The sequence below is a fragment of the Sarcophilus harrisii genome, chromosome 1, assembly GCF_902635505.1.
Source record: "Sarcophilus harrisii chromosome 1, mSarHar1.11, whole genome shotgun sequence".
Classification (NCBI taxonomy): Eukaryota; Metazoa; Chordata; class Mammalia; order Dasyuromorphia; family Dasyuridae; genus Sarcophilus; species Sarcophilus harrisii.
The window spans coordinates 417,645,512-417,668,655 of NC_045426.1; the positions used below are offsets into that span (position 1 = coordinate 417,645,512).

The 23,144-nt window shown below is 34.0% G+C and overlaps 1 long non-coding RNA gene across 1 annotated transcript in view; it reads left to right on the plus strand.

Annotated features, from left to right (window-relative positions):
• Nucleotides 1-571: 571 nt before the first annotated feature.
• The window catches only part of LOC116421278, a 146,048-nt gene continuing 123,475 nt past the window's right edge, over nt 572-23,144 (plus strand). The window contains exons 1-2 of the long non-coding RNA XR_004231582.1: nt 572-680; nt 11,577-11,636. This is a non-coding gene — a long non-coding RNA (uncharacterized LOC116421278). The remainder of the gene's footprint in view (nt 681-11,576; nt 11,637-23,144) is intronic.

Consider the following 23,144-nt stretch of genomic DNA (forward strand, 5'->3'; position numbering starts at 1 on the left):
TCTCAGCCACAGCTCTAAGCCACAAACATAGAGAAGACTTCAGGCTTCAGACTTCATACATCAGACACCATCTTTGACCAGCCTCATGGTAGTTCTCCTGCCTTCTTCACTCCTCCACTGAGACCAAGGACTCAGGCTGATCCTGAGGTCCTCCAGAGAGCAAGTTGCACATTACCTTTTGGCGGCCAAACATGGGGCCCTAGAAATTCAGGGCCTTACCAAGAAGGGTACAAAGCACTTTGATTGGCCCAATCGTAAGCTCAGTGGAAAAATCCCTGTCACCTGGAAATAGGGTGAGTATAAAAATAGACAAAGAAACTTTGGTAAGGGATAAACTAGTCACATTCATTTTTTAGCTGAAATGGGGCAAATACTAAGAAAAGAGCCTCCTCTACACCAAGGGTGATATGCAGAATGAATAGTTAGGTTAATAAAGAAGCAAGGTATGTTGGTAACTTGGAAGCAGATCACTGGATTCTTAAATATATTAAGAGTGCACGTCTCATTGGCTCTCTAGATACGTGGGAAATAATGGGAAAGCAAATAATGGAATATTGTGAAGCTATGGGTTCTGATTCAATTTTTAAAGAAACATTCCTTATGTACAATATAACACAATTGGCTTTAAAGAATACCACAAGTTCTAAAAAAAGGAATACTTCAGGAGAATAGCCAGGCAAGTAAGTGTGAGGAGAAAGAGGAGGGGGGGGGGTACTTGCAAAGTAGCTGAAAAGCATGGATAATTGGACAAGAACAGCGCTGATGAACTTAAGGAGTATGGTGCTTCTCACTTTAACAACTCAGTTACACTGGAGCAGGTGCCCTTAAGGCATCCCCCATCTCTTGACTCTCCCCCCTAAATTTCATGTTCATGGATGGAGGGAGAGTGAGGAATGGGAGGACCAGTGACACCATCAGCACCACCCATGCAGCAGCTTTGTCCACCCCCGTGACACAATTACAAAAGGCACTAATTAAAGCCAAAGAGGAAGGACAAAATACATCGAATTTGAGAATATAAACTACCTTGTGATTGAATAGTTTTACTCTTCAGGTCAAGAAAAAAAAAATCACACTCCATTTAATGTGGAAAATTATCAAAGATCTGAAAAAGGCTTGCACTCTTTATGGGTCTACATCATCTTATTTTAAGATCTTATTAGAGAATTTGGCTTTTGAAATTTTAACCCCTAATGATTGGAAATGTATACCAAGGACATGTTTAGAACCTGGACAAAACCTGTGGCTTTCTGAGTATAATAAACTCTAGGATACAAGCCCAACAAAATAAACAACTTGGAGTTAATATACAGTCACCTCTGAAAAACTTACAGGTGTAGGTCCTTATGTAGATACTTTAGTGCAGATTAATTACCCTTTGAGAGCATATGAACAAATTTCTTCTGCTGCTATCAAAGCATGGGAAGACAAGAGGTATGATAAGCCTTCCTTAAAATAGAGTAAGGTCCAAATGAACCCTTTTTTGATTTCTTTGTACATCTGCAGATAGCTGTCATGCAAACTATTGGTGAAAATGTAACAACATAATTTATAAGACAACTTGCTAAAGAAAATGGTAATGAGATTTGTATAAGAATTATGCTAGGACTATATAAGGATGCTCCTTTAGAAGAGATCATAAAACGCTGTGCCACAGTGGGCACAAATATTTTTTATAGTCAGGCTCTGATGCAAACTTCTCAAGATCTAAACATGGGAACACAGGGGCCCTTTTGGCAAGGGAATTCTAGAGAGACTTGTCAATGCTTTAAGTGTGGTAAAGTAGGGGACCGGGAAGCTCAATGTTGGCATAAAAATAGAGTAAAAAACAGGGTGGGAGAACAAGACGCAAAAACCCATGCCGAAAATGCAACCAAAGATTCCATTGGTCATCAGAATGTAGAAAGACACAGGAAAATGGGAAGTGGGGCCCAGGTTCAGGCACTTGGAACATGATGGCAGCTAGAGACCCAGACAGTCTCTAGAAGTTCAGTACTCTGACATGATCAATCAGATGAGAAGCAACCTGAGGGAGAAAGGGATTGCAATTTGGAAGAATAGAGTTGTATGCATCTGGGGCAACTGAGATATACCCTGGAGAGATGAAATCTGTCCCTCTCTGGCCTATGGATCCCTTGCCTCCAGGCACAGTAGGCTTGACCATTTCACTTCATGAGAGTGCTTACAGAACAGTGTCTATCCATATACTGATGTGGGGAACTGGGTAATGTGTAGCTAATATCCCAGTCACTAATACAGGTAGACAATGTGTGACTTATCACCCAGGAGAAGTAGTAGCATCAGGTTTACTGATACAGACTTCTAATAGGCAATTTGTTGATATTTGCCCAGATTTTGAATCCCAACAACAGAATCCAGGAATATTTTTGACTGAAGCTGTTACAGCTGACCATCCTATGCTCACTATCTTTGTAAATGACATACCATTGAAAGGGCTGGTAGACAGAATTGCAAATCATACACTCATTAGATGAGCCAGTTGGCTCAGTTATTGGTCAAAGATTAAGGCACACACATATATGTCTGGCATAGGAGGATCAACAACATCTTAAATTAGTGCTATCCCTTTGAGATGAATATTTGAAGGTAAAACAGGAGTTTTTAGTCCTTTTGTAGCAGAAAAAATCCTCATCAATCTATGGGGAAGAGACATCTTATAACAGTTAGGATTACAATTGAGTACTGCTTTTTAGGGAGGGCTGCTGTTGAAGGCTAACAACAGTCTCAGCTATTCCCATTCAATGGAAAACTGATACACTGGTTTAGGTAGAACAGTGGTCCTTAGCTAGTGATAAAATTCAGATCTTATTAGATATAGTACAGGACCTGACCAAGGACACTTACAACCTTTCCTAAGTCCTTGGAATTCCCCTTCATTTGTTGTAAAAAATGAAATCTTGAAAATGGAAGATGCTGATTGATTTTAGAAAAGTAAATGAACAGATGGAAAGTATGGGAACTCTTCAGCCTGGACTTCCATCTCTTACTCAATTGCGTAAAGAATGGCCTCTTTGGGTTATAAACATTAAGGAATTTTTTTTAATTCTATCCCTCTAAATAAGTGGGATATGAAAAGATTTGCCATTTCAGTGCCCAGCATAAATTTAGCTGAGCTTTATAAAAAGTATGAATGGACAGTTTTGCCACAGGGAACGAAAAATAGCCCTACCAGGTGTCAAATGTATGTAGCTGCTGCTCTTATTGCAGTAAGAAAAGCATTTCCAAAAGTTATGTTGTTACATTACATGGATGATATCTTGGGGAGTGTACCTGAGGAGCAAATGTTAGAAGCATGTCTACAAAAGATCATAGATACACTAAGGAACTACAAATTGCATATAGCTCCAGAAAAAATTCAATGACATAACTCTTTTTCAATATTTAGGATATGAAGTATATCTTAAGGGGCGTATAGTACAAAAGCTTTCTTTACAAACAGAGACGTTGAACACTTTCAGAAATTGATTGAAGATATTCAATGGATGCATCCAGTATTAGACTTGCCTATCAATTATCACCATTATGTCATTTTAAGGGGAAACAATGCTTTAAACTCACCATGCCAGCTCACAAAAAATGCTCAAGAGACTTTGAGAGAGGTTGAACTGGATTTATCCAATGTGGTTGAAAGAGTTACTCAAAAACCCTTGGAAATATTAGTTTTTTCTACAAAAGAGGCATCCACAGCAGTCATTCATCAAGGCCAATGTGATAAGTGGTTAAACCTCCCAGCACAACCAGACCAAAGCCGTACCCCTTACCCATTTCTTGTAGCTAGAATTTTATTAAAAGGCCATTAAGTGAGCTGTACAATTATCTGGGATAATACCTGACAATATATATACCTTTTATACCAATGAACAAATTAAGGTATGCTGTGAAACCGCTAAATTTTATTGGCCACGGCTCCAAAATTTACACACGGGTCTCCATTAAAGATAACCCAGCTATTACATAATTGGAAATGGATTTTTAAAGAAAAGGTTTCTCAGGCTCCTTTTAAATGACCAACTATCTTTACAGATGCATCCAAACATAATTTTTGTGCTTTGTACTCTCATGACTTTTATAGAGTAGTCAAAATTCTTTTTCAATCCATTCAGCATAATGAATTGTATGCAATCATGCTAGCTCTTACTTATTATCTAGGAGATGTAAATATAATATCTGATTCATCCTATTCATTAGGTATGGTACAAAGAATTGCTACAACCCAAATAAAATTTGTAGCTTCTAATATATGTCAGCTCTTTAAGTAACTTCGAGAGCAAATGCGAAAATATCCAGGTAAGATTTATATCTTGCATGTCCACTCTCCTAGTGGACTTCCAGGTCCTATTTTTTTATGGAAATTCAAAGTCAGATAGCCTTCTAACCATGTTGGCCAATAATCTTTTATTTCAGGCAGCCCAAGAATATCATCCTCAATATCATCAGGCTGCTGGAGCTTTATGTTTGCCATTTGGGATAACAAAAGAGGAAGCTAGGAGCATAGTAAAAGACTGTACAGCTTGCCTTCCTTTTCATGCTCCTAAGTATCCTCCAGGGAAAACCTCTTGTGTTTTGATACCCAATGATAGTAGGCAAATGGATATGACCCATTATAAATCTTTTGTTCATCTCTCTTTTATTCATGTTGTAGTGGACACCTTTTCAGTATTTACTTTTTCAATACCAGTACCAAAAGAGTCAACCTGAGTAGTCATTGAATTCCTTATACAAGATTTTAGAATTATGGGTGTGCCACAAGTAATAAAAACAGATAATGGATCTGCATATACTTCTAAACATTTTGTACAGTATAAGATTTTACATACCACTTGCCTACCTTTTAATCCTCAAGGACAGGCAAGAGTAGAGAGAAGAAACAGAGACATCAAGATACTCCTCCAAAAACAAAAGAAAGGGGGAGCCACAGGAAACCCTAGAGAACTTCTGAATTTACCTCTTTATACACTATTATTATTATTATTATTATTTTATTATTTTGATAAAGATGTACTAACTCCAGAAGACAGGTTTTATACCTCCTGGAAGGGCAGTATCTAGTGTGAGCAATTTCACTATCTTTAGATAATGGCCAGGTGATGTGGAGAGATCCAGAAAATGGTGAATAGAAGGGCCCAGATTGTTTAACTGCTTGAGGGAGAGGGCTTATTTGTATTTCTGCAAATGGAGAATGAATCAGATGGGTGCCAATGAACCATATTAGCCTTGTCCATCAAAGAAAGACAGAGAAAACCCTTATAACGAAGGAGAAGACCCAAGAATCATCAAATATTTCCATTGCTGACTCTGCCCACCACTGAAAGTGCATAGCAGTTATGGAAATTGACTCTTGAACATTAAAAATTGTTGATAAGACTATTGCAGGACTTAAAAACCTGCAGGAATCATTGGATTTCCTGAGAAATGATGTGATTGTTTCAAGACTTCAAAACTTTCAGGAATCATTGGGTTCCCTGACACATGAAGTAACGGACAACAGATTACGTTTGGAATATCTCTTGGCTGCTGAAGAAGGTGTATGTATGATTGTTATTTATATACCCTCCTTCTAGGACTTCTGAACATGTATATTCATATTGTTATATCACTTTGTTAATTCATTTTGTTTGTTATATCACTACTGCCTGAGTTATATTACTATGTGCTTGTGTAATACCTCCCAAGCTGATGGATTTATGTATACCTGTTTCAATTTCAGCCCTGTGGAAACCTGCTAACATCTGTTTTGACTCCCCATTTCCCTTTGGTATTTTCATCTCCCTTCCTGAGATGTCAGTGAGGGTGGGATTGATCACCTTCATTTTGGTGTTTTCACCTCCCTTCTTGAGAAATTAGCGAGGTGGTGACCACCTGTGTTCTAAAATAAGACAGTGGGGGATGTAGAGAGCAAGAACTCTGAAAAAGTGTACTTGAATCTAAGTCAACATAGTATTTATAGTTAAGCACATATTCAGTGTGAGATAATGGTATCTATGATGATGTAATGGTTTTGTGTACTCAGTGTGCCATAGTGATGTAATCATACTGATTAAGGGAGTCTCAGACACAGAGGACTTTCCCAGACACAGACACAGAAGAGTCTCAGACACAGACACCAAGAAGCTTTCAGACTCCAGACTTTACATGCCAGACTCCATATTTGACTAAGCTCGTGTTGGCTGTCCTGCCTCCTTCACTCCTCTACTAAGACCAAGAACTCAAGCTGATCCCAAGGGCCTCCAGAAAGCTAGACTGGAAATTACAGTACTTTTATTTTCATCTGAGTGAGAAATATAATAGAAGTTGTCTTCTTCTCCTTCTCTTCTTCTGTTGCTCTAAGAAACAGTCCTTGCCTTTTCTACCCTTCACGAGTGATTGCATGGCAGGGCATGTGCCTTACTCATTTAGAAGTAGTGTCACTTGGCAATCCTTTGCTATTCTCTTTTCAGAATTATATGTATATAATTTATCTTTAAGGATTATTTTAAGGCTCTTTTTCTCACTTCAGAGAATATTTCTTTTTCATTTAATATGTATTTTTAAATTTTTTTCTTGATTTTTCTTTTATCTTCAATGCTTGACAGATTTCAGCTCTCATTAGATTTATATATTTATCATTGAATTATAGATTTCCCTATAGTTTCAGTGTTTGTTGATGATTCCCATCATATACTTATGTATATGAGAAAGGGGAGGATACACACACACATACACACACACACACACATACACACACACAAATACACACATACCTTAGTTCTAGTATTTATAGCAATCCAAAACTGTATAATCTTCCTAAAGTATTGCTTCATAATCTAAAACCCTATTTAAAGCATTCCATTCAGATTCATTTCCTTAATAATAAAGTTCAATCTTCTTAGCCTGCCTTAAAATTTGGCTGCCATCAACTCTGCTAAGTATATCTCCTCCTGCTTTTCAGCACTAATCCCAATTCCAATAAATGAGCCTTTTCATTATTAAAAAAAAAAGAAAAGAAAAGAAAAGAAACAAACAAACAAAAAGTCAGGTGCTTTCATACCTTGGATGCATTAAATTTCATTCATAGAGTACCCCTCCCATTAAGGACACTTCTACTAAATTCTCCTAATTCTAATAGGTACTTTTCATAACTTTTATTCACAGAGAATTGCCTAGAGCACAAGAAGTTTAATTGAATTGTCCAAAATTACAAAAATGTGATCTATATATTCATTTGTATCTAACTACTTCATAGGTTAAACCTGAAGTCATGCTTTTCTCATTCTGAAGTTAATATTCTGTTCACTGTAATTGTTCACTGTATTCTGTTCATAGGTAACTCACAGTGAATTAGAATCATATTTAAATAATTTTTCTTCTATGTTAATTTATATAAGTTAATGAGATACTGAGCAAAATTGGCTCTATATAAGAATTTGAATTAATAAAACCAAACTGTGTACTTCATAGACTTACCTTATTTATGTAGTGTTTCAACATCATTAATTTAGGGATTGAAACTTATTATCCTATAATGGCTAACCATGACATTTTAAGTCAGCTGAAAAAGCACTGTTGTCACACACTTTGTGACCCTGTACAAGTAAGGGAAATAAAATGAAGGGAATACATATTTATATAGTGCTTATTATATACCAGGAACTATGCTAAGTAATTTTTAAAATATTAACTAATTTGATATTCACAACAACCCAGTGAGGTAGATACAGTTACTACTCCCATTTTATAATTAAAGAAAATGACGCAGTTAATTTCCCAGAGTCATAAAGTTAGTGTCTTAAACTCAAGCCTTCTGCCCGCTGTCATACATTTAGCTCAAACTTTCAAGCAATGTATTTGTCAGGTTAAATGACACCTATGAATTAAATATAACAAGAATCAAAAAAAAAATTGAAGAAACTTCCAGCAATAGAAGCAATACATCTTTAGAAAGGATAACAGAGAATGTTACTGAGAAAACTCTTTCAAATTCAACAAAAGACCAACGAATAGCTTCTTAAAACTCCATGAGATATATAGAAAAAATTTTAGAATATCAAAGAACATATAAAATCTCTAATCAATTATATAGAGTTGTAACATATCTGAGGTAACCGTTAGGATAGAAAGATAGTGGTCAGCATGTAACACTGGAAGATGGGGGGGGGGGAAAGACTTTTGGTAGTTCTTTTAGACAATTTAAATGAATAATGTATCTTTTGTTAACCAACATTAGTGTTCACTTCCTTTTTTGAGGCATAATAATATTATACCTTGCATAGTATGAATAGAATTGTGCATTAGAACTTTAAGACTTTTTGGTTCTTGGGGCAACCAAATGGTGCAGTAGATAGAATACTAGCCCTGGAGTCAGGAGCATCTGAGTTCAAATCTAGTCTCAGATACTTATTACTTACCTGAATCATATTACATTATAGAAAGGTTTATTATATTTTTTTCAATGATGTTACTATGATGTATATTAAGATATTCGACAGATAAGCCCAATTTTGATAAAATTTCTATAAATATTTTTCTACATTTTCCAGCTCTAAATATTTATTATTAATAGCATTATTAAGTATTATTAATAGTATTATTAAATTTTTTATCTATGTGTGTAAGTTAAATTATTCTTTTGTCTGTGTATAGGTTATGTTTTCTGCAATTTTCAGTTGAAGTAGCTCATGTTCAATATAACTTATTCAGAAGTTTGAACACTAATTATATGAATTTTCAAAAGAAAGGAAAATTGAGGATATTCCAAACTGTTTTCTATCCCCAGTTTTCATGGGATCATGCAAAAACTCAAAATATTGTTTGTTTTATAACAATGTTCACTAGGCCTATTCTTGGCAAGGTGCCAGATGGATATTTTTTTAATTTTTATATTTAAAGAGAAATATTAAACTTTTGTCTATTCTAAGATAGTCTATCTAGTTTAAACTAGTGTTTATGTATTTATATTAGAAACTTTTGTATAGGCTGTCACATTAAATATTCGGTACATTTTAAAATAAATGTCTGTCTTTATTAAAAGTACATTAAAATGAATGAGGATAAAAATGATGTTCACTGAACAATTAGGCTGATGTAAGCATGCTTGACAAGTCCCCAGGAAAAAATTCAGCAAATCAGTACAGTATTGCATACACATATCATAACAGATTTACATAGGCACTAAAGTGCACTTTCAAAAGAACTGTAACTAGGCATCCTTAAAATAGTAATTTCAAATTACCAGCCATACCATGAACTACCAATATATTAGATAAATGATAATGTATGTCCCTACAAAGAAAATATAGCATTAAAAGATAATATATAATAATTTAAAGGTCGGCTTTTCATTAGGATTCAAAATACTTGAGCATTGGAAAGAACTTTGGCAATCTAGCTAAAAACCATTACTTTATAGATTATTAAACAAACGACTGATAGGCAGTGTTATACAATAAACAAAGGTCCAATCTTGATGGCAAAACATACTTAGGTCCAGCTTCTGAAAACTAGTTTCTAGGTGGTCATATTCAAGTCATGCAACCACCTAATACTCCAGAAAACTAAAGCTATTATTACAGATTAGTAACATAAAACCTCCTTTATTATTAACTGTGAAGATCACGTATTTTAAAATCAGCAGGAGTCCGGAGCTCAGGTTAGGGGAAAATCATCAGTCTTTATTCTCAGTGAAGAAGGATTGGAGGTGGAAGAGAATCGGCGATAGCAATGTGTGCAGCTGAGTCAAGAAGCTAGCTAGACCCGCAGCCACACGACCAGCAGCCACATGACCAGCAGCCAGGAGAATGGAACCCAGGCCCAATCTCTCCCAGCTTCTCTTCCTGTTCCTCTCTCTGCCTCCACCCACCAAAATCGTCATATCCTGTACAACACATCAGGACTTGCACAGAGAGTGGGCAGGGACCATTCTTTATCCCAATCATGTATATTAATAGAGTATAGTCGAATTACTATTTAGCCTCATGTAGTTGGGACCTAAGTGCATCAACTCAAACTTCAGCCCATTACAATTAACATAATTATTAACATAATTATTATTATAATTATTAACATAAAACCTCCTTCAAGATACATTTCCTGATTTTTTCCATTTGTTAGGACCACCACCACCCCATCCCCAGTCATTTCCTTATGGGTTTGAGAATATACAAAGTATTATTTTATATTTACTTAGCATATTTGTTTATATTTATAATATTTGCTTGTCTATGAATATCCTACTTACCCTGAGGAATATTTGAGCTCTTTAAAGGAATAATTTCACTTTTGATTTATATCTGGAGGCCGAGGATTTAGTCACGCACTAATATGAGTTTTAAAAAAAAAAAGAAAACTTAACAATTGACTGATATATATCAATGGAAATGGCTTCTTCCCTGACAGATTCCTCACATTAATGAAGTCAAAAGTCCAAACCAAACAGACAAATAATGAAAACATTAAAACATCTAAGCACCAAGGATCTTAAATGCCTTGGTCACAATTTATGTTATTCTTTTATCTAATGTAAATATTTGATGTATGTGAATGGATATTCCAGGATTGAATAGAAATGATACTTCACATTAAAAAAAAAAAAGTCTTATCATAAATATCTAATCTAATCTAAATATCATACCTCTCAGGTAAGTCATTATGAAGTACATTATGTCATCAATACTATGGCATATACAATGGCTAGTATGACAATACAATGGAACATATATGGATGTTTTAAAGATATGTTATCATACAACTTTAAAGCAAATTTATTAAACACAGTTTATTAAAAATTACCAAGAAGGAAGAATCAACATTCTAGAATGAGTCACCTGACTTCTTGTTTGGGAGAGTATACTATTCTTTTCCTCCTCATGCCATCTGCAACAGAAATGTAAGTGTTTGTCAGTTTTCATTAGTCAGTTTTAGAGCTAGTCTCAACAGGGAGCAAAGACAAAAATCTCCAATCAGAGGACAGAGGAACATGAAATAGAAGTGACTTGAATGTATCTTACCCTTAACAGCAGAGATCTGGACTGGTTTTGAGAAGAATCTAGCTCTGGTAATGTCTCTGCTGAGAAGAGAGGATCCTGTGATGCTTAGGAGAAAAGACAGTGTTTGTTGTAGTGGCAAAACCTATATAAGTATTACATCAGGAGAGAAAGGATATTGGGGTACTTCAGTACCAGAGTGGTAAGTTTCTTGAACACATATATTCTCTAAGAGTGTGCCTCAAAACCATTACTACGCTAAAATCGTATTCATTCTTCCTAATAATACTATGTGTATTTATGAGACAGAGTATCCCAAGTTTGGGAATGAGTATTTTGTAACTATTTGTACTATATAATATTAAATAAATATCTGTGCTATGAGCTAATTGTAGGTACTGAGTGACTAGTATTTTAAAGATACCCTTGAATCCTAGAAGTAGGGACCATAATCTGAGTAATATTTAACAAAAGATGCTGCGTTTATACTTTTCTTAAAATTGCTAAATGTCAGTTATATGATTAGTGTCTAAAGATTTAAATCTTAAAAGTTTTTTTTTTCTTCAATTATGAGAATGCATTATTTCAACTTTGCAGATCCACAATGACAAATACTTGTCAAGATTTTCAGGATCACACGTACTTGTGAGAGTGGAGGTAAGTGGATATGTATGTGTATATGTGTTGATATGTTTCAGAATCATGTTTCTCTGTGCCTGAGGAACCTGACTACTTATGCAATGTATAATCTTAGAAGTCATGGGTGGCTTACATATTTTATTTCTACATGTCTTGAGAATTTCAGAAAGAATGTCAGTATTTTCTGGGCTTCATTGTTATTGTTTTGCTTTTGTTTTTACATTTGGTATCCTTTTATCAGCCAATGTAGAGAAGTACTGACCAGGAAAGCTGAAGAGATTACCTTAACATTTTGGCTGATATGGTATGGTGTCTTGACAAATTGTATATCATTATTCCAGGCTTTGCCCAACTTTTATTTAAAATTGTCAGACTTTTTTCTGTAATGGGCTGAAACTGAGCAGATGCACTAAGGTCTGAGTGCTTAAGACTAATTACCAATTGGACAATATTCTATTAGTACATGCTTGGAGAAAGAATGGCCCTGCCCACCACTCTGTGCAAGCTTAATCTGTTGTATAGGAGATTGGGTGGAGGATTTAGAAGGTGGAGTGAGAAAGCCAGAGTCACTCCTGGACAGATTTGTGTTGCAATTATTGTCACTTTGAATCGCCATTCTGTTCTTGTCCAAAAAGAATAAAGATCAAGGACTTTTGCTAATCCTGACTCCGGCTGATTCTAAAGTATCCAGGGTGCTAACACAATCTTCACATTTTTCCATAAGAACCTCAACAAAATATTACCAGTTGATCTTCAGAAATTCAAATTTCTAATAAAGTAAACTTCTATAGGTTATACTTATATCACTCAAAGATCTTTTTCTTTGTTGAATGGGTTCTGTTTATTTCTCATCTACTTTTCTGAAATGGTATTTTTTTTTATACTTAGGCAATGAACATTTCTTAGTTCAGATTTTGAAAATTTTCTCCCACACTTTCTCTTTTGCTTTGAAAAATTAAACATCCTCTAGCTATAATTTCTAACTACAACGTTCTCCTACCTTCAATTTTCAATCTTTTACAACCTGAAACTTACCTCCTTGATAATAACCTGGGTTCAAATTTTATTCTATGTCACCTTGTTTCTGGTAAGTCATACTAGATATTTCTAGATATACTAATAGTTGATAGTGGACAATGGTTTTATTATTTATAACGTAGAATACCTTACACAGTGTAAAATATTTGGAATCTTATGTGTATCTAGGTTTTGGAATGAAACATAAAGCTTTCATTTATATAAACACTTAAATTCTGTAAAACACTCTAAATTTAACATTGAACCAGAACAGAATTATTTAATTGTATTTCCTGGTTACATTTGTCATACTTTTCAGATTATATGATGTAATGTTCTGGTTGGTTTTCTGGAGGTCTTGGAGCAGCCTTTGCTTCAGTACAATAATCATCACAAGAATAGCCAATGATAAAGTCCAAATTCTTTATTATTTCCTTCACAATCTAGTTTCCTTACCTGGGACCTGGGTTAACTTTCTTGGAAGTCTTTCAGAGTCTTGCTTTCAGCAGAGAAATGAAAGAGGAGAGGATAGACACCAGGGTGGTGTGAGATGGAGTGAATTTTCTGGCTGAGTTTGTCCCAGCTTATATGCTCTATTATAATTACATTATCATAGGTGTGAATCTTGTAGAACTATATTAAGTACTAAGTACATGTATTCAATTAGAGAAGTATTAATCACCATGGTAAATGAGATAGCCATTGTATTATCAATTCCACTGAGTTTAGCACCTTTTAAGAGTCCTTGTTTCAAGTACAGAGTTCTGGCCCATAAAGATATGCTATATCCAGTTTAAAAAGAGGCTTTCTTTAAACAACAACAACAAAGACATTCCATATGAGTTTATGAAGCATGCTTTTTCCTAATGCAATCTCCCATTTAGACAATATAATAGACAAGAATATGTAATATATAAGAAACAATCAAGATTAATTCATTTGAATGGAAGGAGGAACTGAATACTATAGTAGTTTAGTAATAAGTACTACTAACAATAAACATCTTTAAACTTTTTATTTTAATTACAAATTTTTACAAATTTCACTAAACTAAGTTTAAATAAACAAAATTAAAGAAGAAAAAAACTAAGTGCTATTGTTTATTAGCTTCTAAAACATTGCTTGTGCTAATTTTTTTTTTTTACCACCTAATGTTAGTGCACTTAAGCAAAGTCTTAGTTGCCTTTATTTGTTGAGAATGTTATCCTGAGCACTTAATACATGATGGAAGCTGAGAGAATAGTTGTAATAACTTAAGTATTAGCTAACTGAATTTATTATACCATCAATATCAATAAAAATCATTCTTTTAAAATAGGTCTTTCAGTGCCTCCAAATAATACCTACCCATCTAAATGAAAGTGCAAATATAGTTGGGATATTTTGTTTCTTTTTGATTTTATATTTTGTGGGGAAGGGGAGTGATGGGAAAAGGGAAAAGAGAAGGATAGTCAAACACATTTGTCTTTCTTAATATGAATAAATTCTATATACTTTATGTGGAAATATAATTGATAATTTCAATCAAGGATGACATTATATTGGGACCAAGCATCAACAGTAAAACTACCATTCTATTTTTGATTATTTTTCTTTGCTTTTAAACTGTTTTGACTTTCTTTTGTCCTGAACATATATATATGCTTTGAATGTTAGTAATATTTTGGTTTAATCTTTCAGGATTCCATACCCCCCAATCTGATAAGAAAGTTAGAATAGATGACTCTTAAGGATCTCTTAATCTTCAAATCTATGATCCTATAAATTCCCATTATTAATAAAATAGTAATGACAACAGTACAGCAAGAAGGCGACATCAGAATGACTATCACCTTATTCAATTAGTAAGTACTAGAAAAAATGAGATAGGTATATGGTTGGAATGGGAGATGACAGCAATGGTGAAAACCATTGGCTGTCTTTCTGGGATCAAGAGCATGGAGGAATTGAATTTCCATAGAATCCATAAATTATAAGGATAAAAAGAAAAAGGAAATTCTCAAGTATGGCATTGGGGTTGAGAAAGGTATTTTCAGTTAAATGCATTATAATAGAGTTGAAAGGCAGTTACATATTTTCAAAATAAGTTAAGCACTAGTTGAGTTATTTCAATATAAACATTTGAAATTCCCTCTATATGAAAAACTCAGGGGTTATTATTTTCTCCCAATTTGCTCTCTCTTAGTTATTTCTGATTTCATAATTTAGAACAAGAAATTGAATAGGGATGGATAGCCCCAGATATTTTTATTTAAATTCTGGTTGCAAGTTCTCCCCAATCTTATCTGCACACATTCTCAATCTACACTCACTTTACTAAATTATAAGGATAAAAAGCAAAAGGAAATTCCCAAGTATGGCATTGCGGTTGAGAAAGGTATTTTCAGTTAAATGCATTATAATAAAGAGTTGAAAGGCAGTCGCATATTTTCAAAATAAGTTAAGCCTGTTGAGTTATTTCAATATAAACATTTGAAATTCTATATGAAAAACTCAAGAGTTATTATTTTCTCCCAATTTGCTCTCTCTTAGTTATTTACATTCTCTAGTTCCTTAAATCTGAAACATGTACCAAAAATGGAGAGAATGTTGTAGGTCTGAAAAAGTATTTCCTCTCCCCTCATAGAAGTCTTGCTTCCCTAGTGGCCTTAGATCACTATACTCTCACAGGGCAGATTCTCATTATCAGCATTGGTTTTTCTGCCATTCCTTAAGCCACAGTAAAGTTTTAAACCAGGGAAGTAAATATTTTAAGGGGATACAGAAAAGGTTTTTGAGATTAAATCAGCAAAGGTGTGCTCAGGAAGGGACAATTCTCCAGTAGTGGGACTTCTGTCTCTCTTTACCATTTTTCCTTCTGGCCTGTAATATCCCCAGTCTCTGCAGAATGATCATAATGTGCATTGTGAAGGGAAGATGAAATGGCAAATTTCCAGACTTTCACTCATTGTAAACTCCTTTCCCTGGGTAACAAGACATATTGAGAGCAAATTTCCAATGGGCCAATATTATCAAAACGGAGTTTTCCTTACTTAGAGTTTTTTTTTTTTTTCTTTTTGTTCCTACCTACATACATTTGCCCCTCTGTCACACCATCCTAGCTAGCTTTGGTCCAAGTCCATCATGAACTTTAAAGAATTGTAGGGACCCTAAAGTTCTCTACTCACGACTTTTAGTCAACTCAAGTCCACTGAGCCACAGCTTCAACCTGCTTCACGAAAAGACTTCAGTCATTTCTACTTTCTCATTTTAAGAAAAACTATAGACACTTCAATTGTCTGGCCCTTCAGAAATTCCACATTCAGGGGAAAAATCCCATTCTCCAATTATTACAACTCTGAAAAAAAATTTAAATATAAGTCTCCTTGATTCACCATTTCTCCACTAGATGATAGTACCTCTCAATAACCTATGAACCACAAGAATTTTTAAACTGAAATACTTTTGCAATTACAAGTCACACAAAGCAAAATAAAATGTGTCATGCAATCTAAGTAATTGGGGGATAGATTGTTTTAGAGTCATCTAGTTCTCACAGTAGGTTTTAATGCAAAAACAAACACAAACACAAACACTTCAAAAGGGTTTGCAAAGCAATCAGAAACCACCCCTCTGCTAATTAACACTCAACAGAAATCTTTTCAATGGTAAGCATTCAACTAATTTAAATCCAGCATAATGGGAATTGAATGTCAGTTAAACCTTTTCAAAACAGAACATTACTTGTTGTGCTCTTTCAATATACATGGAGAGCCATTTACAAAGTAATTTGAACAGTTCTTGAGAATTTTCAAAGAGATCTGGATTATATTGGATTCTTCCCATCCAGTCAAAGAGCAGGCTGTGCTTTTGCCATTCCTTCTACTCCTGTGATATCAATGTTTTGAAGGCTAGATACTGATGGTCTCTGAGTAATTAAGGCAAAATCAATTCAGAAAGTGTTAACTATGGAAAGAAAAATTGCTTAAATACATATCTATTGTATCTATTCAATTTAAATATTGAAAAATGGAGAACCTTTAATATTTGATCACCAGTACTAGTGTTTACATTTTATTTCTTCACAATACAAAATTAAAATAATCTCTATGACTCATAATGTCATGCATTCCTTGGCTAACTCTCCCAGAATTTCTTACAATTCTAGTTTATCATTACATATCATAGTAGTCTCTTTTTGTATTGCTGGAAGCCCCAAAACTTGTTTTCCTTCTTTTGTTAGGTGCCAATATAAAGTACTTCAGGACTATTTAACCACTTCATATATATTAGTTTAAAAGCAAAACAATATTTACTTTGAAAATACCGCAAAAAACAAATATTCCTATTAATACCTTAGATATGTATTCTTTCCTGTACCACCTTGCTCTCTGTGGATAAGAGGGCAAAGAATTTCAAAACTTTGCCTTATTCCTACTATTGGCCCAAGGCAGTTTTACTGCTGGATAAGTCCTTGCCTCAGCTGTTGCTGGGTTGAAGTCCTAAGGTCATTCTTGGCTTATTGGGACATTGATGATGAGGTTGGGCACGAAATAATGGGGTTCAGGATGGCAAGTTCTGGTTCAAGATACAAAGAATGAGGTTCAAGGGACATGTGGAGAATTCACAATGGTATTCTCTTTGTCAGAAGAGGCAAATTTTATTTATGAGAAGAAGTTAAAGACAAAAGAAAGAGGTAAAATAGATACCAGGAGTTGTAAATATGAAAAAGTATTGAAAGAATATTAGAAAGATTAGAGTTAAGAAAGGGGTTTTAACAATTAACAATGGAAAAAAAACAAAATTTCTAGTAGAACTCACAATTAACCAGGAAAAGGGAGATGTGCCATGAGGTGGGAGTATGCCATTACTAGTAAGCTAAATCCATAGAGAAGTTTAGCAAATGAACCCCAAAAAGAGTTGGCAAAGGAAGGGGAGGATTGTGGCATTAATTGGCAGGCTAAACCTGAAAGGAATTTACCATCCTAAGAAGTATAATAAAGAGAAAGACACTTGGAGGATGGGGGAGGAGATGACAAGAAAGACGCCATGAGGCCCGGTGAAGGGGGTGAATACAAAGGCACCATGAGGCACAAGAGCATGATGGGGTAACCCCAAAAAGAATTCAGCAAAGATAGCATAGTCCATGGGCAAACATATAGGGGAAATTTAACTTTAGAGGTTTGACATTATAGATTGGTTTTCTGATTGGATATAGTAAGGAAAGGTTTCCAAAGATATCCAATGCACTGTTAAGACTGAGCTGATCCCCATTAAAACACTTCCCTGCTTGCCCAAGAGAGTATTATAATCTTATCAATACTTCAGGCTTTCTCTGCCAACTCTATCTGGTTATCCAGGACTTCATCATGGAGGTAGGGCTGACTTTTAAAATTCAAGATCTGAAATTCTAGGTTAATAAAGTTCCCTCCAATAATTTTTAAGCTTGCAAAATCAGACTCTACTCTCTTTATATAGGAAAGAAAGAAAAAAAAAAGCTGCGATACAGAATGGAAGTCCAGTTCTCAGTGATGTTGTCTCATAGAGGACTTTATAATCTCGCTTTCCATTATGGGCTCTCTCAATAGACAATATTGGTAGAAAAACTTATATTTCAGAGAAGCTAAAAGGATTCTAGAAATTGACAGATGGAAAAAGTCTGTTAATGCCTTCTGAATGCCTCTGTAGTTGATCAAAATGTCTTCCATTCAACAGGTGGGTCTTGAATCAGAACAAGTTCCTACATATTCCATATTCTCTCCAAGGTACTAGGCTTATTTCCTGGGAATGGGCTTCTTAGACTCTCTACACAGGGAATTTGCATCAAATGAGTAAGCTAATTAGGGTCATACATGGGCCATATCATATATTCGATTTACAAAATGAAGTGTGCCAAATGACTTTTTTGGGAGCATCAGTATTGAATTGACAGTTTTGTAATATAGACAGAGGAACAGTGATGACAAAAACAATACATGAAAAGAGTTGTTTAACAAACAGCATTGTTGTTTTATAAGAATACTGATTGGATATTAATGAAAGTCTGCACTAAAGCTTTTGTTCTGTGACTAGCTATTTATATGATTTATACTTTCTGAGCCTCAGTCCTCAAACTTGTAAAAAGGAGTTACTCTTTGTACTACCAACTTTGCTAGACTCCTATAAGGACATCCTATAAGGATAATATTTTGCAAAGTACTACAAAAATATTGTTATTTTTATTGTGTATGTATATTTGAACAAATGCTTAACTTCTCTATAAACCTCATCTGTAAAAAAAACCTCATCAAAAAATTATTGAATCAGATAATCTTTAGTTCCTTCTAAGTATAATTTCCTATTAAGTAGAATTAGGAGATCTTTCTCATTAAATAAAACTGACTTGGACATTTGAGCTTCTGACAAATATAAATAACTTATCTTCAGCTTAATTATTTGATAATAAATGTTAATTTAAAGTTGAAATCAATGAAAACAATATATTTATATATCTTCACATTTGCTTGATTATATGATGTACAAAGTGGTCTACATTCATAACTACAGATTAAGCTCATTACAATATAAAGTCAATTCATAAAACCAAACAAAAATATAAATCAATATTTTCTATGTATAAGACAGACAAGATAGCATATTTGGTAGATTGTAGGAAAAGAGTCAGGATGATCTGTATTCAAGGGAAGCCTTTTAGGTTTATTCGTCATGGAACATAAACAGGTCTCTGTTTTCTCGCCTGAAAATTAAGTATAATAAACCCTATAATATATTTTTTTCTTCTGAGGCAATAGAGGTTAAATGAGTTGCCAGGGGTCACACAGCTAGGAAGTATTGTGTCTGAGGTCATATTTGAACTAAGATTGTTTTAACTTTAGGACCAGCCTTCTATCTACTTCACCATCTAGCTGCCCCAAACCTAGAACATCTTGAAAGATGTATGTAAGGCTAAAATAAATTCATTTGAATAAAGCACTCTGTACATTTTAAAGTACTTAAGAAATTACATTTCAATTATTTTTCTGAGCCATTAAATACAGAGGATACTGAATATATGTTTTTCTTTGTGAGAGCATGTATGTATTTCTGTGTGTGTATATATGTGTGTCTCTGTGTAAGAGACAAATGTATAAATGGAAAATTGTCCTTCTGATTAAGTCCTTCTGATATTTACCAGTCTTCTGACATTGGACAAATAATTTCTTTTCTCATTTTCTTTTTCTTTTTTCTTTTTTTAAACAAAGGAGAAAACCCAGTCTCAGAGGTTGTCTCTTTGGTTACAAAAAAAGCTATTAGCTTTCACAAGTCATATCAGTTCATATACACACATATACTTATGTGCATACATATGGATACACATGTTATTACAACTAAACATTTACACACATGTGCATTTATATATCCATATAATGCCTACATATGCTTATATGTGTGTGTATTTCTATGTGCACTCACACACATCTCTCTATATATGTATGTACCATGCATACATATATACATTTATATGTATGGTACAAAACCATGCATGTTTGATATATAACGATACATATGAATAATAAAACAATAGACATGTGTAATTTATGTATATATGTGTGTATGTATCTGTTTGATCTCTGAAGATATGTTTTCTGTACCATACTTTCTTATTTGCAACCTTGATGAACAAGATGTTTCTTCATAATTAATTTGACCCCACCTAAAATCTTATTGTTATGCTAATTTACTCCTAAATATTCAACATCTGCTCACTTCACTCAGAATCCTCTCTTTCTGTTGGTAGGTTGGAAGAGAGCCCATTAAATTGCTCTTAATACTAGTCTCTGACAGTGCAATTGCTAACTTAGGATAAATAATTAATTTTGTAAAATACTATAGGTTCCATTCTTCCCATTTTAGAGGTGAGGTTCTTCAACATAAAATGACTTTCCAATATCACACAATCTCTAAACCTCAGAATCAAACAGGATTTGAACCTAGGTTCTTTCTGACACCAAGGTTAATATCTTCTGCAGTATTCCAAAATGCTTCACCTCATGTCTTGTAAGGTGGGAGGGGTGAGGAGTGCAAAGTTAGATGGATAGATAGATACACAGGCAGATAAAAAGGAAGGAAGGAAGGAAGGATAATCTCATACTTATTCAGAGGAAAGAAAACTCATTATGAAGTGCATAGTTTCATTTTATCTTTAACTAAATACCTTTTCCCCCCTTTTAGTTTAAACTGTTCTTTGCAAGAATAGGAAGACTTTGTTCAATAAAATTCACAATGCCTTGGATACTGATATAAGCTTAGAATATCAGATAAATGTATCTGTGTTGATTAGTTTTATTTGTGAAGCAGACCATTGAGGATCAAAGACCCAGAGTTACTGAATCTATGGAATTTTTATCAGGGTAAGTGTTAATCCATCCATGTATAACTTTTGTTTTTCCTTTTCTTCAGATATATTTACATACACACATTCTCAGGAGCACAAAGACAAAATAAGCAGTGGTTCTTAACCTAAACTATAATTACAGACAAGAGGAGACACAATCTACTTTCAGCACAAGTCACACAACTCTTCCAATATCTTCAAGACACTTTGTTGTTGACACAAGTTGCCTTGTGGTTGGTGAAAAGACAATTAAGTGGTACTTTTTCTGAGAAAATATAAGCACTCTTAAAAGTATGAGATGATAAAAATATTTCCAAGTAATATACTTAAATAAAGCTGCACATATTCTACGTGTAAATGGATTACTAGCAAAGATAGTACAGAATGGAATCCAGCTTACAATGTTGTCTTACTCTATTTAGTTCTGTAACCCCTTTGCTATCTCTTTAAAGACAAAGAAATTGAATATTAGAATTCAAACAAAGTACCTTAGGAGTTAGGGTGTGTGTATGTGTGTGTGTGTGTGTGTGTGTGTGTGTGTGTATGGCACACATGTATTTATGTTTATGAATGTTACAGTTGAACATTCATCTAAGAAAGGCTTAAGAGTGACAGGGAGAAAAAAGGTGAGAATTTTTTTCCTTGTTAGAATTTTAAATTTCTCCTCTTCAATATGTCTACTAAAATGTCTCCATTTCTCCCCTGACACACCACCATGCTGGTACAGTCAGTCCCTATTACTTCAAGTCTGAAATATTGCAGTAGGTTGCTGGAAGGTCTGCCTGTCTATGTTCTCTCCCAAATCCAATCCATTTTCCATTCAGTCATTAAATAGATTTTTCCTAAACTAGAGGTGTGCTTATGTTATCCTTCCATTTAATAAACTCAAAAACTCCCTATTGCTTCAAGGATCAAATTCAAAATCCTTGGTTTCACAATCAAATTTTTAATAACCTAGCCCCTCCTACCTATTCAGAAATTTTATACCTTTTTTTCTCTTCCTGGCTGTTCCAGAAACAAGATATTGCATCAATCATTCCAGACATTTTCTCTGACTGTCTTCTGTCCCACACAGCAGGAACACATTTCATCTTTAGTTCTAATGACTTCCTTGATTTTTTTAAAGTTCCAACTAACATTTTTTTCTTTTACTGAAAGTGTTTCCCAACCTTCTTAACACCACTGAGTTCTCTCTGTTATTTTTAATTTATCCTACTTATAGATTAATTTGCATATATTTGAATATCTTTGAAGGCAAAGATTATCTTTTCACTCCTTTTTTTTTTTTTATCTCCAGCATTTAGCACAGTGCTTGCCACATAGTAGGCACTTAATATTTATTCATTGATTGGTATAAATTATTTTGTAAAGAAACATTATTAAAATATTTTAATGAATGAGATTTGAAAGTAATGACTGCAAAGAAGCTGAAGAGTTCCTGTCATGGCTAGAGATAAAAGAGAAAAAAAAAAGAAAAATAATTATGTGTGTTTTATTTATGTGATTGTTAATAAATTAGATATGCATAAATGTTACACATACTGCAATGAGACTAATAGTAAATAATTAGCTATGTAAATGTGGATGTATGTATATGTGTATGAGACAGAAGAGGGGGGATAAGAGAAAGAGAGAAAAAGAGAGAGACACAGAGAGAGAGAGAGAGGAACACAGAAAGAGAGAACTGGCAGCACAGAAGAGAGAAGACCTTCAGAAGATGTTGCAAAGGTGAAATTTTTGTACAGTGCTTAATAAACAATAGTTGATGGACAAATGCTTATTATCAGATTGATTTATAAAATTATATATGTGTGTGTATATATGTTTATTATATATGCATATAAATATATAGATGCATATATACAACTGTATTTCAATATACTTTTCTTCAAATTCAATATTTTTTTGCATTTTTTTATTTTATGCATTTTAAAAATATTATTCCAAAATGGGATGCAGAGGCTTTATCAGATAATAATGAACCAAATCATGAAAAAAATGTAAGAACCCTTGTCCTAGAGAGATTTAATTTAAAAAGTGGTATTCTGATTGCCAACTACATGCTTTTCTGAATACTTGTGAAAACCTTTCGAGTCTTTCAAAATCATTCCAAGATTAATTCTTAAAAAATAAAAGAATTATTATACATAGAAGAT